This window comes from Anguilla anguilla, chromosome 9 (genome assembly GCF_013347855.1).
Source record: "Anguilla anguilla isolate fAngAng1 chromosome 9, fAngAng1.pri, whole genome shotgun sequence".
Classification (NCBI taxonomy): domain Eukaryota; kingdom Metazoa; phylum Chordata; class Actinopteri; order Anguilliformes; family Anguillidae; genus Anguilla; species Anguilla anguilla.
In genome coordinates this window covers 27,733,738-27,738,742 of record NC_049209.1, presented here as the reverse complement: position 1 = coordinate 27,738,742, position 5,005 = coordinate 27,733,738, and the positions used below count along the sequence as shown (strand labels likewise).

Sequence of the window (5,005 nt, the reverse complement as noted above, 5' to 3'; positions counted from 1 at the left end):
TCAGGGGAAAAACATTTCAATTTATTCAGATTTAACAGTGCAATAGTACAGTACAGCATAAAATAAGAACAAAGTCTCTTTGCCGTCAATAAGGTCTATGTTTTGAAGCCGTTTGCATGTGTCAGTACTCCATTTCTCAACATCCATCTGAAATCAAGAAGAAATAGAAAAATACTTGTAATAAATCAAGAATAAAATCATTTCATGGTTATTGTTATTCCCTTTTGGAACTACAAACAAAATTCAAATAAAAAACTATTTAGTCAATGAAAGTTGAACAAGCTGTAATGTTGCTGACTGTTATTGTTAGCTAGCTCACTGTCTGTCTATTGTTGATGAATAAATAAATAAATAAATACACAATCAGATATTGGTGTTATAATGGTTGCATAGCTTTAAGGCGGATAGTCTTTCGAGGAATCGTTTCTTTCGAGGAGTCACTGCTCCCTTGGGATCTCCCTTGAACCAGGGGGTATAATATGAAGCAGGATTACTGAGTTAGCTGGATAACTGCGCCGAGTAAAACGCGGAACGGCTCTTTTTACTTCAATCCATGTTCCATATTTTGGATGCTTCCGGGTTTTACTCAGCGCAGTTATCCAGCTAACTCAGTAATCCTGTAGTATACCCCCCAGGTCTCCCTTGAAAAACAGATTTTTAATGTTACGATAGCAGCTAGACGCCGAGCCCGGCTGAGGTTTGTAACCAGTAGGCTATTCAACTTAGCTAACGTTAGGCTTCGCTTTGAGTCAAGTCTTGATGGCAAAACATATGGACGCTAAGTTAGCTACATTCCCAGTCATTACTTTAGTGACGTTATTGCAACAAGTTTCAATATGAACAGGCTTGCTAAAGAAATAATGATCTTAAATAATTTTGTTTTCCTTGTTTTTCATTGCTGGTTTCCGTTTCTCTATTTTCTTCTCTCTGCCTGTCTCATTTTATGACAGTTAGTGTAGGAGCTAAATCTATGTTATTGATATGTATATATATTAACATATAATTTCATTATAGTATTCTTAAGTGATAGTGTTCAGGTAGACCTATGTTTCTATGGTTTAGATAATTAGCGCATGTCTCTTTAAAGGAGTACCATGGTGATTTTCACACTTTCTCGGTTTTATGTGCTATTTGCACAAGAGGCATTGAAGAAACACAGTAAGCAAAGTATTAAATATGTCCGTTCTGTATTTTTGGAGAAATATGCGTTTTAAATTCATCGTCCTATTTTCAACCGGTTGAGAAAGTTGTCATTTTTCTACGTCACGAATACAGTAACCACTCCCATTTCCACGCCCCGTAAAGAAATCTGACAGGACACACCGCCCTGCTGTTCAGACAATGCAAATATTTGACTAACGTTAGGTTCACTTAAATTAGAGTGCCTTTAGATTATTTCTGGTTATATTCATTTAGCTAGCTAGCTAACGTTAGCTAGCTAGGAGGTTTGCTTTCATAAGGCAATGTTATCGATAACGTTAGCTTACTAGTTTGCTTTTATGAGGACGTTATAGTTGTGCTTTTATCTTAACTTGGCTAGCTAGATAGCAAAAATTATAATTGGATATAAGTCAACGTCCTTACCTTAGCTATCTATCGATACTTGATATACTACTAAGCTAGCTAGCTTGTGAAAATTCAGTCTCCCAAAGAGAGCGTATCATGGGGGAAGCTATAGTAACGGGGCACGGTCTGTCAATCATAGCTAACTGACAGTTCTCATTACCACGCCCAGACGGTTCGGGTGAATTTTTATAGTGGGAAATTTAGGCTTAGAAAAATACGTTTTAAAGTACATTGAAATGACTGAAGAATAAAAAAATTATGCACATTTGTTTTGTTGTTGCCTGAAGACAACTGGGAAGTGTCACGTTCAACCACCATGGTACTCCTTTAAGAAAGAAGTAACAATGTGTAAACCTCTCAACCTGTCTGGAAGTCTCCAGAGACTGTAAAAAGTCTCTCGGGTTTGTTAGAGAGTGGGGCCGCACGGTTTTTCGACCGTGTGTCAATTCATTAGTTTAAAGAGGAAAATGTAAAGGAAAGTCTAGATTTAGTTTTGAGTTATCTATTTCATTTGTGTACTCATTGTTTTTGGATTCTGACAATAAAGAAGTTTCGTTTTAACCCGTACACATGTCTCCTAAGGAACTTACAGTTTGAATCAGATTTGTAATGAATAACAAGGAAAATAAAATACAATCTTAAAATGACTCTACGATGCTTTTGAGAAATCGGGCCCTGTTCCGTTGCCTTGTAAGTTATAGCATTTAACTAGCCAGTTGCGTGTTAGCTATGATATATCGCATGTAGGCTAATGATAGCCAGAGCCGTAGTCTTTTTTTTTCTCTGTGAATATTCTTGAACTTCAGCTACTTACCGGTCAGCTTTATTCAAGTCAAAACTAACATTAACTGTGCTAACAGTTAAGTCATACATTAACTGTTGGTTAATCACACAAATGAAATGTCAGTTAATGTCAACGTTACAGAAGATACAATCTGCTCACTCACTCACCGTGTCAAAATGTAGATTGTAACCGTCAGTGACTCTTCTGTCTTCACGTGCCTGTGTTTTAAATATTTTGAACTTTTAAAACCCCAGGGGTTCTATTATTTCACGATAGAACCTTTTTAGAACCCTGAAGGTACTATTATTTCATGATTGAATTTTTTAAGAACCCTAAAGGTTTTGTTATTTTTATGACAGAACCTTTTCTGAAATATGGTTCTAAAATACTATTCAAATAACCTAAAGGTTCTATATAGAACCCCAATTAACCTTTATTTTTTGCAGTGTAAGAGTTGCATCCTCTCCCCTCCTACCTGTGTAGTGGGAGGGTTCAGCTCCTTGACAGTATCTGCCCCCCAGCTCCCTCAGTCTTTCACAGATATTTGATTGGTTGCTCCGAAGAGAAGGTAGTTGCTGACTGGTTAGTTGCAATGGCTGATGGGTCTTCAGCAGTGGCAACAGCTCCTGGAACACGAATACAAAACGCAAATGGCAAATTCAGGCAAGCTAACTGTATGCACCAATAATTTTTGCTTCTGCATTCATACGAGCAATAACACTACCACTGATCTAAAACATGAAACATTATATGCAAAACATTATATTTGACGTACCATTCGAGACTCCGTTCTTTTTCAAGTAAAAGGTTCTTATACGCAAGCGCGTTGACAAAACACAATGACGTCTTCTTTGTCTTCTTTTACAATTTTCGGTAATGTCAATGGTTCGAGGCCTATACTGCCCTCCGCTGGTTAATAAAAAACTTCCAAAAAATTCACAACTTTCCTTTAAATTTGTTGCTGATTTTTTTTGTTTCGAACTCATAATTCTGAAACATCTTTGAATAATATCCTCTTCTACTTCTGGTAATTCTTAAATGTTATAATATGTTCAACTCAGGCATGCAAATCACATAACCGATCTGGGCGCTTCCCTACCATGTTTAACCATCGATTTACCCACAGTGCCCCAGTCTTAATGTTGTTAGTTTAATTACATTGATCCTTTCTCCTGTCATAGATATTTAAATTTTTGGATGGATTCTTGAATTGAAAGGTAGGCTAAAGCCTCCCTCTTTCATAATTTTCCCATATCTCCTGCCATGGGCCTTATAATTCCCTCTTGATATGATTCTGATATTCTGCGAAGATGTACCACCTGTCAATTTCCCTCAAGCCCAGAATGTCCCGGAACCAACAGAACACAGTAAAACATTCAACTCTGACAGAGGATATATGGTCCTGCTTGGTTGCATAGTAGCACCATATGTACTCTGTTACGAGTTGAACTAACACTGAACATTTTACTGTTTCCCATCCCACATACCAAAGTATTCTGTAGTGTGGATAAATACATCAGAATCTTGTTCACTAGATCTGACGTGCTTCTGATTTACGGCTCATCAAAGCCAACAAGACAGAAGCTGAAGCAGAATGACACTGCCAGGTCTCGCTTTCTTCATCCGCCATAGCAGCCAAATTATCGCTAGCAGATCAGCAGTAAAAACCAACACCTCATCTGTGATTTGATTACCTTGTTTGAATTCAAGTTGTGCCACATACATTCCAAATCTAGCCTTTCTGCTTTCTGGAACTTTAGATACATCTGTCTAAGTCTTCAAGAGGCACACCCATGCTGATTACAAACTTTAAACATCTAAGTCTGACCCTGCTTATACCTTCTTCCTTAATCACGATTAAGTAAATAAGTAAACTTTATTTATATAGCACTTTTCAAGAACAAGGGCCACAAAATGCTTCACAAGGTGCAAATAAAAGCAGCAAATGTATACACACACACATACACACACATCGGTAAAAACAACAGCATAAAGCAATTTGGGCACCAATTAAAAGCCTGTCTGAACAAATAAGTCTTTAGACACCGCTTAAAAGTGTCCACAGTGTTTGCATATCTGAAATCAATGGGAAGGCTGTTCCATAACCTAGGCGCCAAAGTGGCAAAAGCACGATCACCCTTCGTCTTCCGTTTAGACCGAGGGATAGCCAGCAGTCCTTGGTCCGAAAACCTAAGAGGCCTACCGGTGGAGTATGGAGACAGCAGTTCACTAATGTATGCAGGAGCCTGACCATGTAATGCCTTGTAAGTCGTCACCATGATTTTAAAATTGATCCTGAATTTAACTGGTAGCCAGTGAAGCATGGCCAACATGGGGGTTATATGATCCCTTCAGCGGGATCTAGTCAGCAGCCTAGCAGCGGCATTCTGGACCAACTGGGGTCGATTCAGTGCTGACTTGCTAAGGCAAGTAAAAAGCGCATTGCAATAGTCTAGACGGGATGAAATAAAAGATTGGATAATTGTTTCCAGCTGAGAAGCAGACACCACATATCTTAATTTTGCAATGTTTCTCAGCTGGAAAAACATGACCTAGTCAGCATCTTGACGTTTTGTTCAAAATTCATGTGCTGGTTAAAAATTACACCCAGATTTTTTGAGTTGGTCTTAATATTTGATGACCACGGACTGATAC

At 38.1% G+C, this 5,005-nt stretch overlaps 1 long non-coding RNA gene across 1 annotated transcript; it reads right to left on the bottom strand.

Moving 5' to 3' along the window:
• On the bottom strand, positions 1-4,764 carry LOC118235507. The gene is made up of 3 exons (XR_004766864.1): positions 3,126-4,764; positions 2,826-2,976; positions 1-147 (listed from the first exon to the last, which is right to left on the bottom strand). It is a non-coding gene; the product is annotated as an uncharacterized LOC118235507 (long non-coding RNA).
• Between the last annotated feature and the right edge of the window lie 241 nt (positions 4,765-5,005).